At 46.1% G+C, this 13095-nt stretch overlaps 7 non-coding genes across 7 annotated transcripts; all 7 read left to right on the top strand.

Moving 5' to 3' along the window:
• Positions 1-860: 860 nt before the first annotated feature.
• trnal-aag (transfer RNA leucine (anticodon AAG)) lies at positions 861-942 on the top strand. Its single transcript has one exon. It is a non-coding gene; the product is annotated as a tRNA-Leu (tRNA).
• Positions 943-3811: 2869 nt separating this feature from the next.
• On the top strand, positions 3812-3893 carry trnal-aag (transfer RNA leucine (anticodon AAG)). Its single transcript has one exon. It is a non-coding gene; the product is annotated as a tRNA-Leu (tRNA).
• Positions 3894-5020: 1127 nt separating this feature from the next.
• On the top strand, positions 5021-5093 carry trnae-uuc (transfer RNA glutamic acid (anticodon UUC)). The gene has a single exon. It is a non-coding gene; the product is annotated as a tRNA-Glu (tRNA).
• A 1669-nt stretch (positions 5094-6762) lies between these two features.
• trnal-aag (transfer RNA leucine (anticodon AAG)) lies at positions 6763-6844 on the top strand. The gene has a single exon. It is a non-coding gene; the product is annotated as a tRNA-Leu (tRNA).
• Positions 6845-7971: 1127 nt separating this feature from the next.
• On the top strand, positions 7972-8044 carry trnae-uuc (transfer RNA glutamic acid (anticodon UUC)). Its single transcript has one exon. It is a non-coding gene; the product is annotated as a tRNA-Glu (tRNA).
• Positions 8045-9713: 1669 nt separating this feature from the next.
• On the top strand, positions 9714-9795 carry trnal-aag (transfer RNA leucine (anticodon AAG)). The gene has a single exon. It is a non-coding gene; the product is annotated as a tRNA-Leu (tRNA).
• Positions 9796-12664: 2869 nt separating this feature from the next.
• On the top strand, positions 12665-12746 carry trnal-aag (transfer RNA leucine (anticodon AAG)). Its single transcript has one exon. It is a non-coding gene; the product is annotated as a tRNA-Leu (tRNA).
• Positions 12747-13095: the final 349 nt, after the last annotated feature.

Genomic DNA, 13095 nt, shown 5'->3' with positions numbered 1-13095 from the left:
CCGGAGTGGGGGTGGGGTGAGCTAATTACCTTTTGACTTCTGTTACTATGTTCAGAAACTGCCTTTTAGATTGATGTGAACAGAAACTGCATTTCTAATAAGCACCGTGGAGTTTAGCAAAATTTATTGAGTCGCTTCTCTTCGAATCCCACACAGGTTTCCAACTCAGTTGGTATCCATGTGGCTCACGTCCAGGAATGAACATCTCTGCAGCAAATTGCACGGGTAAGGCAAAAAGGCAAGGAAAGTGGCATCTCGAACTGGCTCCGAGGTCAGAGCATCCTCACAATGTGATCTGTCGTTCACGGATTGTAATGCTACCTCCGGTTTTAGGGTGGAGAACATTCTTTGGGACTCTTATTCTGCAAAACAGACAAAGTGACTGTAACTATGCTGCGCGGTATGATGTGGAACACGGCCTGTTCAGCTTTGTGCATTTTCCCTGTAGTCCGGTGTGTTTCATGTTCCGTGTAAACGTGAAAGTTGTACTGTTTCGATCAAAGGGTGAAATCATTTAGCAAAGCAAGAATCGAAATTGCAGTAATGTCAAGCAGCTCATGGTAATTTGACCAAATCATAACTGATCGTATGTTCTCACGCGCTCACAGATACGTTTGTAGTTACCATTGATAGTTGTCTGGATTGATGAAAAGATAGTTGAAAAGATCAGCTTACCATTGATAGTTGTCTGGATTGATGGGTTATCATTATCTGCTGCGAAATTGATATTGTAGACGGGCACATCCCAGCAGTTGTGCGAGTCGGAGAGGGACCATGGAACCCTTTTCACGTGGCTTTGCATCGGTTGTTATGCAGGAGCACAATTGGAAGTGCAAGAAAATGGGGCAGCGCGGCTGGCTGGTAGTGTGGCCGAGCGGTCTAAGGCGCTGGATTAAGGCTCCAGTCTCGACAGAGGCGTGGGTTCGAATCCCACCGCTGCCATTTCTGCTGATCGTTTCCAACGACGCAGCTTGTTAAAATGCTGTTTCGACTCCTGCTGCATTTCTGTTTAAAACCGAAGAAAATTGGGTTTGCTTCCCGGGCAATTAACTGTGGTGTGGCAAAGTCCCAACTTTTCCGGTGTCTGTGCTGTCATGATCGTGTTCGCCTCCTGCGTGGAAAATCGCAAACAGCTCTGCTGTCCCAGGCAAGTTGAGCGTTTACTGGAACCGAATGTCGACTGTGATTTCATTGCTGTTGTGAAACAAAGTCCTGCGGTGGCACGACTCGTCGTTATTTTGTTTTATGGCCAATGGGAAAATCGTTCCAATGAATTGCGATGTCACATGTTATTGAATTTCTCCCATTTCCTTTATTTCCGTCCTGCGGACATCGGAAGGGAAAGGTAATCTAATCGAGTCTGTGATTGGTGAAATTCACTTTTTTATGGCCCATTCTTATTGTGTTCTTTCTTTCTCTCTTTTCAGCATTGTCTGGGAAGTGGTGGTGCACTCAGGCTCCAGTATGTTTGAAAGAGCAGTTTGGAATAGCCCTGTTGTTAGTTGTGAGATTACTTTATGACTCATGCCCCCGGCCTGTCTCACATTTTGCATTCACGCTCGCTGTGTCTGAAAATGCATTTGGTTTGCCAGTTTTGTTTGTGTTCCGTGTTAAATGCTTTCTGTTTTGCGATTCGCTCAATACATTACGAATTAACAGGGTTTCTGAGGTAACTTCCAGCTGCAGAAATCCTCAACTGAGAATCTGGGAAAATTTCCCGGAGTATGGTCAGTCGGAGCAAAAGTAAGGAAGTCGTTCGTTTCTGCAGTGTCTTACAACGCTACCTTTCCCGTGAGCAGTCGAACAGAGTAAATGATTGTGCCACAGACTGCGACGGCAAGCTCCGCTAAAAAGTAATCCTTTACAGCCGGTGTAAGCAACACAATGTTATTGGCGCACACTGCGTGGAAACAGATACTTCGGTGTATCTCGTCCATGCTCACCGCATAGCCAAAATTAAAGAAGTCCCATTAAACAACGAGCGATTAGAAACAGAAAGGTGAAAGGTAAAATGGCTTCAACTTTCAGTGCTGGGTGACACTGAGCTTTAGCGGTGGCGACTGCGCCTTGTTTCTGTGGTGTAGTGGTCATCACGTTCGACTTACGCGCGAAAGGTCCCCAGTTCGAAACTGAGCAGAAACTGCTTTGTTCTTCAACTGCAGCATTTTACATGGACAGGAGCGGAGTTTTCTTGCTTGCTTTCCCATCTGCAAACCTGCCTTCGAATTTGCTTGAACAAATCTGCTCTCGTAGTGAAATGTAATGCAACTCCATTTAATTACTGTGCAAAGTATTGTAAAGTTTTTCTCCAACCTGGTTCTGATCATATGCCATTCTGTTTGAGAGTGTAATTATCGCGTTCTGATCCTTCCACGAAAAGCAGTACCGCATTTGCATTGCTTGCGCAGGCGGCCCGTTTCCAAGACAGGGAAGAAGCTGATGCGCTGGTGTCACAGCGCACCGCGGATTCCTGAACTAGTCTGTCTGTCAAATGTACCCCCAAAGTCGTCTATGAAGGACATCATTTGGAAGCGGTCTGTCGGTATTCAACGTGCGTGAGTTGTTACCAGAGGTCCTGAATCATGTTTTGGAGCAGTTCGCACGTTAGTGGCTCATTCAATTAGCAACAGCAATGAAAGAAATTACACTCTCAGAGAACCTCTGGACCTGTGCTTTGATAGCGCCCCGAGATCTAACCACGTTGGAACTGAAACGGAGGAATCGACAGAGAGGCTGCAGAATGACATCGCATCCATTTGGTTTTCTTTAAATCACTGACGAGCAGGAAAATGTAAACTGGGAGGGCGAGTGGGGAAGTGAGGCAGTTGCAGCTCTGGTGAAATTCCTTCTTTGTGATTCACTCAGCAACCAGAGACGTGTGAAGGTGACTCAGGCGTGAGAGCTCTTCACATCGAGAACAAAAAAGCACTCAAGGGCAGTTAGCACCTCTTCCGGAGTGGGGGTGGGGTGAGCTAATTACCTTTTGACTTCTGTTACTATGTTCAGAAACTGCCTTTTAGATTGATGTGAACAGAAACTGCATTTCTAATAAGCACCGTGGAGTTTAGCAAAATTTATTGAGTCGCTTCTCTTCGAATCCCACACAGGTTTCCAACTCAGTTGGTATCCATGTGGCTCACGTCCAGGAATGAACATCTCTGCAGCAAATTGCACGGGTAAGGCAAAAAGGCAAGGAAAGTGGCATCTCGAACTGGCTCCGAGGTCAGAGCATCCTCACAATGTGATCTGTCGTTCACGGATTGTAATGCTACCTCCGGTTTTAGGGTGGAGAACATTCTTTGGGACTCTTATTCTGCAAAACAGACAAAGTGACTGTAACTATGCTGCGCGGTATGATGTGGAACACGGCCTGTTCAGCTTTGTGCATTTTCCCTGTAGTCCGGTGTGTTTCATGTTCCGTGTAAACGTGAAAGTTGTCCTGTTTCGATCAAAGGGTGAAATCATTTAGCAAAGCAAGAATCGAAATTGCAGTAATGTCAAGCAGCTCATGGTAATTTGACCAAATCATAACTGATCGTATGTTCTCACGCGCTCACAGATACGTTTGTAGTTACCATTGATAGTTGTCTGGATTGATGAAAAGATAGTTGAAAAGATCAGCTTACCATTGATAGTTGTCTGGATTGATGGGTTATCATTATCTGCTGCGAAATTGATATTGTAGACGGGCACATCCCAGCAGTTGTGCGAGTCGGAGAGGGACCATGGAACCCTTTTCACGTGGCTTTGCATCGGTTGTTATGCAGGAGCACAATTGGAAGTGCAAGAAAATGGGGCAGCGCGGCTGGCTGGTAGTGTGGCCGAGCGGTCTAAGGCGCTGGATTAAGGCTCCAGTCTCGACAGAGGCGTGGGTTCGAATCCCACCGCTGCCATTTCTGCTGATCGTTTCCAACGACGCAGCTTGTTAAAATGCTGTTTCGACTCCTGCTGCATTTCTGTTTAAAACCGAAGAAAATTGGGTTTGCTTCCCGGGCAATTAACTGTGGTGTGGCAAAGTCCCAACTTTTCCGGTGTCTGTGCTGTCATGATCGTGTTCGCCTCCTGCGTGGAAAATCGCAAACAGCTCTGCTGTCCCAGGCAAGTTGAGCGTTTACTGGAACCGAATGTCGACTGTGATTTCATTGCTGTTGTGAAACAAAGTCCTGCGGTGGCACGACTCGTCGTTATTTTGTTTTATGGCCAATGGGAAAATCGTTCCAATGAATTGCGATGTCACATGTTATTGAATTTCTCCCATTTCCTTTATTTCCGTCCTGCGGACATCGGAAGGGAAAGGTAATCTAATCGAGTCTGTGATTGGTGAAATTCACTTTTTTATGGCCCATTCTTATTGTGTTCTTTCTTTCTCTCTTTTCAGCATTGTCTGGGAAGTGGTGGTGCACTCATGCTCCAGTATGTTTGAAAGAGCAGTTTGGAATTGCCCTGTTGTTAGTTGTGAGATTACTTTATGACTCATGCCCCCGGCCTGTCTCACATTTTGCATTCACGCTCGCTGTGTCTGAAAATGCATTTGGTTTGCCAGTTTTGTTTGTGTTCCGTGTTAAATGCTTTCTGTTTTGCGATTCGCTCAATACATTACGAATTAACAGGGTTTCTGAGGTAACTTCCAGCTGCAGAAATCCTCAACTGAGAATCTGGGAAGATTTCCCGGAGTATGGTCAGTCGGAGCAAAAGTAAGGAAGTCGTTCGTTTCTGCAGTGTCTTACAACGCTACCTTTCCCGTGAGCAGTCGAACAGACTAAATGATTGTGCCACAGACTGCGACGGCAAGCTCCGCTAAAAAGTAATCCTTTACAGCCGGTGTAAGCAACACAATGTTATTGGCGCACACTGCGTGGAAACAGATACTTCGGTGTATCTCGTCCATGCTCACCGCATAGCCAAAATTAAAGAAGTCCCATTAAACAACGAGCGATTAGAAACAGAAAGGTGAAAGGTAAAATGGCTTCAACTTTCAGTGCTGGGTGACACTGAGCTTTAGCGGTGGTGACTGCGCCTTGTTTCTGTGGTGTAGTGGTCATCACGTTCGACTTTCGCGCGAAAGGTCCCCAGTTCGAAACTGGGCAGAAACTGCTTTGTTCTTCAACTGCAGCATTTTACATGGACAGGAGCGGAGTTTTCTTGCTTGCTTTCCCATCTGCAAACCTGCCTTCGAATTTGCTTGAACAAATCTGCTCTCGTAGTGAAATGTAATGCAACTCCATTTAATTACTGTGCAAAGTATTGTAAAGTTTTTCTCCAACCTGGTTCTGATCATATGCCATTCTGTTTGAGAGTGTAATTATCGCGTTCTGATCCTTCCACGAAAAGCAGTACCGCATTTGCATTGCTTGCGCAGGCGGCCCGTTTCCAAGACAGGGAAGAAGCTGATGCGCTGGTGTCACAGCGCACCGCGGATTCCTGAACTAGTCTGTCTGTCAAATGTACCCCCAAAGTCGTCTATGAAGGACATCATTTGGAAGCGGTCTGTCGGTATTCAACGTGCGTGAGTTGTTACCAGAGGTCCTGAATCATGTTTTGGAGCAGTTCGCACGTTAGTGGCTCATTCAATTAGCAACAGCAATGAAAGAAATTACACTCTCAGAGAACCTCTGGACCTGTGCTTTGATAGCGCCCCGAGATCTAACCACGTTGGAACTGAAACGGAGGAATCGACAGAGAGGCTGCAGAATGACATCGCATCCATTTGGTTTTCTTTAAATCACTGACGAGCAGGAAAATGTAAACTGGGAGGGCGAGTGGGGAAGTGAGGCAGTTGCAGCTCTGGTGAAATTCCTTCTTTGTGATTCACTCAGCAACCAGAGACGTGTGAAGGTGACTCAGGCGTGAGAGCTCTTCACATCGAGAACAAAAAAGCACTCAAGGGCAGTTAGCACCTCTTCCGGAGTGGGGGTGGGGTGAGCTAATTACCTTTTGACTTCTGTTACTATGTTCAGAAACTGCCTTTTAGATTGATGTGAACAGAAACTGCATTTCTAATAAGCACCGTGGAGTTTAGCAAAATTTATTGAGTCGCTTCTCTTCGAATCCCACACAGGTTTCCAACTCAGTTGGTATCCATGTGGCTCACGTCCAGGAATGAACATCTCTGCAGCAAATTGCACGGGTAAGGCAAAAAGGCAAGGAAAGTGGCATCTCGAACTGGCTCCGAGGTCAGAGCATCCTCACAATGTGATCTGTCGTTCACGGATTGTAATGCTACCTCCGGTTTTAGGGTGGAGAACATTCTTTGGGACTCTTATTCTGCAAAACAGACAAAGTGACTGTAACTATGCTGCGCGGTATGATGTGGAACACGGCCTGTTCAGCTTTGTGCATTTTCCCTGTAGTCCGGTGTGTTTCATGTTCCATGTAAACGTGAAAGTTGTCCTGTTTCGATCAAAGGGTGAAATCATTTAGCAAAGCAAGAATCGAAATTGCAGTAATGTCAAGCAGCTCATGGTAATTTGACCAAATCATAACTGATCGTATGTTCTCACGCGCTCACAGATACGTTTGTAGTTACCATTGATAGTTGTCTGGATTGATGAAAAGATAGTTGAAAAGATCAGCTTACCATTGATAGTTGTCTGGATTGATGGGTTATCATTATCTGCTGCGAAATTGATATTGTAGACGGGCACATCCCAGCAGTTGTGCGAGTCGGAGAGGGACCATGGAACCCTTTTCACGTGGCTTTGCATCGGTTGTTATGCAGGAGCACAATTGGAAGTGCAAGAAAATGGGGCAGCGCGGCTGGCTGGTAGTGTGGCCGAGCGGTCTAAGGCGCTGGATTAAGGCTCCAGTCTCGACAGAGGCGTGGGTTCGAATCCCACCGCTGCCATTTCTGCTGATCGTTTCCAACGACGCAGCTTGTTAAAATGCTGTTTCGACTCCTGCTGCATTTCTGTTTAAAACCGAAGAAAATTGGGTTTGCTTCCAGGGCAATTAACTGTGGTGTGGCAAAGTCCCAACTTTTCCGGTGTCTGTGCTGTCATGATCGTGTTCGCCTCCTGCGTGGAAAATCGCAAACAGCTCTGCTGTCCCAGGCAAGTTGAGCGTTTACTGGAACCGAATGTCGACTGTGATTTCATTGCTGTTGTGAAACAAAGTCCTGCGGTGGCACGACTCGTCGTTATTTTGTTTTATGGCCAATGGGAAAATCGTTCCAATGAATTGCGATGTCACATGTTATTGAATTTCTCCCATTTCCTTTATTTCCGTCCTGCGGACATCGGAAGGGAAAGGTAATCTAATCGAGTCTGTGATTGGTGAAATTCACTTTTTTATGGCCCATTCTTATTGTGTTCTTTCTTTCTCTCTTTTCAGCATTGTCTGGGAAGTGGTGGTGCACTCATGCTCCAGTATGTTTGAAAGAGCAGTTTGGAATTGCCCTGTTGTTAGTTGTGAGATTACTTTATGACTCATGCCCCCGGCCTGTCTCACATTTTGCATTCACGCTCGCTGTGTCTGAAAATGCATTTGGTTTGCCAGTTTTGTTTGTGTTCCGTGTTAAATGCTTTCTGTTTTGCGATTCGCTCAATACATTACGAATTAACAGGGTTTCTGAGGTAACTTCCAGCTGCAGAAATCCTCAACTGAGAATCTGGGAAGATTTCCCGGAGTATGGTCAGTCGGAGCAAAAGTAAGGAAGTCGTTCGTTTCTGCAGTGTCTTACAACGCTACCTTTCCCGTGAGCAGTCGAACAGACTAAATGATTGTGCCACAGACTGCGACGGCAAGCTCCGCTAAAAAGTAATCCTTTACAGCCGGTGTAAGCAACACAATGTTATTGGCGCACACTGCGTGGAAACAGATACTTCGGTGTATCTCGTCCATGCTCACCGCATAGCCAAAATTAAAGAAGTCCCATTAAACAACGAGCGATTAGAAACAGAAAGGTGAAAGGTAAAATGGCTTCAACTTTCAGTGCTGGGTGACACTGAGCTTTAGCGGTGGTGACTGCGCCTTGTTTCTGTGGTGTAGTGGTCATCACGTTCGACTTTCGCGCGAAAGGTCCCCAGTTCGAAACTGGGCAGAAACTGCTTTGTTCTTCAACTGCAGCATTTTACATGGACAGGAGCGGAGTTTTCTTGCTTGCTTTCCCATCTGCAAACCTGCCTTCGAATTTGCTTGAACAAATCTGCTCTCGTAGTGAAATGTAATGCAACTCCATTTAATTACTGTGCAAAGTATTGTAAAGTTTTTCTCCAACCTGGTTCTGATCATATGCCATTCTGTTTGAGAGTGTAATTATCGCGTTCTGATCCTTCCACGAAAAGCAGTACCGCATTTGCATTGCTTGCGCAGGCGGCCCGTTTCCAAGACAGGGAAGAAGCTGATGCGCTGGTGTCACAGCGCACCGCGGATTCCTGAACTAGTCTGTCTGTCAAATGTACCCCCAAAGTCGTCTATGAAGGACATCATTTGGAAGCGGTCTGTCGGTATTCAACGTGCGTGAGTTGTTACCAGAGGTCCTGAATCATGTTTTGGAGCAGTTCGCACGTTAGTGGCTCATTCAATTAGCAACAGCAATGAAAGAAATTACACTCTCAGAGAACCTCTGGACCTGTGCTTTGATAGCGCCCCGAGATCTAACCACGTTGGAACTGAAACGGAGGAATCGACAGAGAGGCTGCAGAATGACATCGCATCCATTTGGTTTTCTTTAAATCACTGACGAGCAGGAAAATGTAAACTGGGAGGGCGAGTGGGGAAGTGAGGCAGTTGCAGCTCTGGTGAAATTCCTTCTTTGTGATTCACTCAGCAACCAGAGACGTGTGAAGGTGACTCAGGCGTGAGAGCTCTTCACATCGAGAACAAAAAAGCACTCAAGGGCAGTTAGCACCTCTTCCGGAGTGGGGGTGGGGTGAGCTAATTACCTTTTGACTTCTGTTACTATGTTCAGAAACTGCCTTTTAGATTGATGTGAACAGAAACTGCATTTCTAATAAGCACCGTGGAGTTTAGCAAAATTTATTGAGTCGCTTCTCTTCGAATCCCACACAGGTTTCCAACTCAGTTGGTATCCATGTGGCTCACGTCCAGGAATGAACATCTCTGCAGCAAATTGCACGGGTAAGGCAAAAAGGCAAGGAAAGTGGCATCTCGAACTGGCTCCGAGGTCAGAGCATCCTCACAATGTGATCTGTCGTTCACGGATTGTAATGCTACCTCCGGTTTTAGGGTGGAGAACATTCTTTGGGACTCTTATTCTGCAAAACAGACAAAGTGACTGTAACTATGCTGCGCGGTATGATGTGGAACACGGCCTGTTCAGCTTTGTGCATTTTCCCTGTAGTCCGGTGTGTTTCATGTTCCATGTAAACGTGAAAGTTGTCCTGTTTCGATCAAAGGGTGAAATCATTTAGCAAAGCAAGAATCGAAATTGCAGTAATGTCAAGCAGCTCATGGTAATTTGACCAAATCATAACTGATCGTATGTTCTCACGCGCTCACAGATACGTTTGTAGTTACCATTGATAGTTGTCTGGATTGATGAAAAGATAGTTGAAAAGATCAGCTTACCATTGATAGTTGTCTGGATTGATGGGTTATCATTATCTGCTGCGAAATTGATATTGTAGACGGGCACATCCCAGCAGTTGTGCGAGTCGGAGAGGGACCATGGAACCCTTTTCACGTGGCTTTGCATCGGTTGTTATGCAGGAGCACAATTGGAAGTGCAAGAAAATGGGGCAGCGCGGCTGGCTGGTAGTGTGGCCGAGCGGTCTAAGGCGCTGGATTAAGGCTCCAGTCTCGACAGAGGCGTGGGTTCGAATCCCACCGCTGCCATTTCTGCTGATCGTTTCCAACGACGCAGCTTGTTAAAATGCTGTTTCGACTCCTGCTGCATTTCTGTTTAAAACCGAAGAAAATTGGGTTTGCTTCCAGGGCAATTAACTGTGGTGTGGCAAAGTCCCAACTTTTCCGGTGTCTGTGCTGTCATGATCGTGTTCGCCTCCTGCGTGGAAAATCGCAAACAGCTCTGCTGTCCCAGGCAAGTTGAGCGTTTACTGGAACCGAATGTCGACTGTGATTTCATTGCTGTTGTGAAACAAAGTCCTGCGGTGGCACGACTCGTCGTTATTTTGTTTTATGGCCAATGGGAAAATCGTTCCAATGAATTGCGATGTCACATGTTATTGAATTTCTCCCATTTCCTTTATTTCCGTCCTGCGGACATCGGAAGGGAAAGGTAATCTAATCGAGTCTGTGATTGGTGAAATTCACTTTTTTATGGCCCATTCTTATTGTGTTCTTTCTTTCTCTCTTTTCAGCATTGTCTGGGAAGTGGTGGTGCACTCAGGCTCCAGTATGTTTGAAAGAGCAGTTTGGAATAGCCCTGTTGTTAGTTGTGAGATTACTTTATGACTCATGCCCCCGGCCTGTCTCACATTTTGCATTCACGCTCGCTGTGTCTGAAAATGCATTTGGTTTGCCAGTTTTGTTTGTGTTCCGTGTTAAATGCTTTCTGTTTTGCGATTCGCTCAATACATTACGAATTAACAGGGTTTCTGAGGTAACTTCCAGCTGCAGAAATCCTCAACTGAGAATCTGGGAAAATTTCCCGGAGTATGGTCAGTCGGAGCAAAAGTAAGGAAGTCGTTCGTTTCTGCAGTGTCTTACAACGCTACCTTTCCCGTGAGCAGTCGAACAGACTAAATGATTGTGCCACAGACTGCGACGGCAAGCTCCGCTAAAAAGTAATCCTTTACAGCCGGTGTAAGCAACACAATGTTATTGGCGCACACTGCGTGGAAACAGATACTTCGGTGTATCTCGTCCATGCTCACCGCATAGCCAAAATTAAAGAAGTCCCATTAAACAACGAGCGATTAGAAACAGAAAGGTGAAAGGTAAAATGGCTTCAACTTTCAGTGCTGGGTGACACTGAGCTTTAGCGGTGGCGACTGCGCCTTGTTTCTGTGGTGTAGTGGTCATCACGTTCGACTTACGCGCGAAAGGTCCCCAGTTCGAAACTGAGCAGAAACTGCTTTGTTCTTCAACTGCAGCATTTTACATGGACAGGAGCGGAGTTTTCTTGCTTGCTTTCCCATCTGCAAACCTGCCTTCGAATTTGCTTGAACAAATCTGCTCTCGTAGTGAAATGTAATGCAACTCCATTTAATTACTGTGCAAAGTATTGTAAAGTTTTTCTCCAACCTGGTTCTGATCATATGCCATTCTGTTTGAGAGTGTAATTATCGCGTTCTGATCCTTCCACGAAAAGCAGTACCGCATTTGCATTGCTTGCGCAGGCGGCCCGTTTCCAAGACAGGGAAGAAGCTGATGCGCTGGTGTCACAGCGCACCGCGGATTCCTGAACTAGTCTGTCTGTCAAATGTACCCCCAAAGTCGTCTATGAAGGACATCATTTGGAAGCGGTCTGTCGGTATTCAACGTGCGTGAGTTGTTACCAGAGGTCCTGAATCATGTTTTGGAGCAGTTCGCACGTTAGTGGCTCATTCAATTAGCAACAGCAATGAAAGAAATTACACTCTCAGAGAACCTCTGGACCTGTGCTTTGATAGCGCCCCGAGATCTAACCACGTTGGAACTGAAACGGAGGAATCGACAGAGAGGCTGCAGAATGACATCGCATCCATTTGGTTTTCTTTAAATCACTGACGAGCAGGAAAATGTAAACTGGGAGGGCGAGTGGGGAAGTGAGGCAGTTGCAGCTCTGGTGAAATTCCTTCTTTGTGATTCACTCAGCAACCAGAGACGTGTGAAGGTGACTCAGGCGTGAGAGCTCTTCACATCGAGAACAAAAAAGCACTCAAGGGCAGTTAGCACCTCTTCCGGAGTGGGGGTGGGGTGAGCTAATTACCTTTTGACTTCTGTTACTATGTTCAGAAACTGCCTTTTAGATTGATGTGAACAGAAACTGCATTTCTAATAAGCACCGTGGAGTTTAGCAAAATTTATTGAGTCGCTTCTCTTCGAATCCCACACAGGTTTCCAACTCAGTTGGTATCCATGTGGCTCACGTCCAGGAATGAACATCTCTGCAGCAAATTGCACGGGTAAGGCAAAAAGGCAAGGAAAGTGGCATCTCGAACTGGCTCCGAGGTCAGAGCATCCTCACAATGTGATCTGTCGTTCACGGATTGTAATGCTACCTCCGGTTTTAGGGTGGAGAACATTCTTTGGGACTCTTATTCTGCAAAACAGACAAAGTGACTGTAACTATGCTGCGCGGTATGATGTGGAACACGGCCTGTTCAGCTTTGTGCATTTTCCCTGTAGTCCGGTGTGTTTCATGTTCCATGTAAACGTGAAAGTTGTCCTGTTTCGATCAAAGGGTGAAATCATTTAGCAAAGCAAGAATCGAAATTGCAGTAATGTCAAGCAGCTCATGGTAATTTGACCAAATCATAACTGATCGTATGTTCTCACGCGCTCACAGATACGTTTGTAGTTACCATTGATAGTTGTCTGGATTGATGAAAAGATAGTTGAAAAGATCAGCTTACCATTGATAGTTGTCTGGATTGATGGGTTATCATTATCTGCTGCGAAATTGATATTGTAGACGGGCACATCCCAGCAGTTGTGCGAGTCGGAGAGGGACCATGGAACCCTTTTCACGTGGCTTTGCATCGGTTGTTATGCAGGAGCACAATTGGAAGTGCAAGAAAATGGGGCAGCGCGGCTGGCTGGTAGTGTGGCCGAGCGGTCTAAGGCGCTGGATTAAGGCTCCAGTCTCGACAGAGGCGTGGGTTCGAATCCCACCGCTGCCATTTCTGCTGATCGTTTCCAACGACGCAGCTTGTTAAAATGCTGTTTCGACTCCTGCTGCATTTCTGTTTAAAACCGAAGAAAATTGGGTTTGCTTCCAGGGCAATTAACTGTGGTGTGGCAAAGTCCCAACTTTTCCGGTGTCTGTGCTGTCATGATCGTGTTCGCCTCCTGCGTGGAAAATCGCAAACAGCTCTGCTGTCCCAGGCAAGTTGAGCGTTTACTGGAACCGAATGTCGACTGTGATTTCATTGCTGTTGTGAAACAAAGTCCTGCGGTGGCACGACTCGTCGTTATTTTGTTTTATGGCCAATGGGAAAATCGTTCCAATGAATTGCGATGTCACATGTT

Source organism: Chiloscyllium plagiosum, unplaced genomic scaffold (assembly GCF_037043375.1).
Source record: "Chiloscyllium plagiosum isolate Xiang-an unplaced genomic scaffold, Cpla_swu_hap1 HiC_scaffold_39, whole genome shotgun sequence".
Taxonomy (NCBI): domain Eukaryota; kingdom Metazoa; phylum Chordata; class Chondrichthyes; order Orectolobiformes; family Hemiscylliidae; genus Chiloscyllium; species Chiloscyllium plagiosum.
This window is presented reverse-complemented; position numbering and strand designations above follow the sequence as displayed.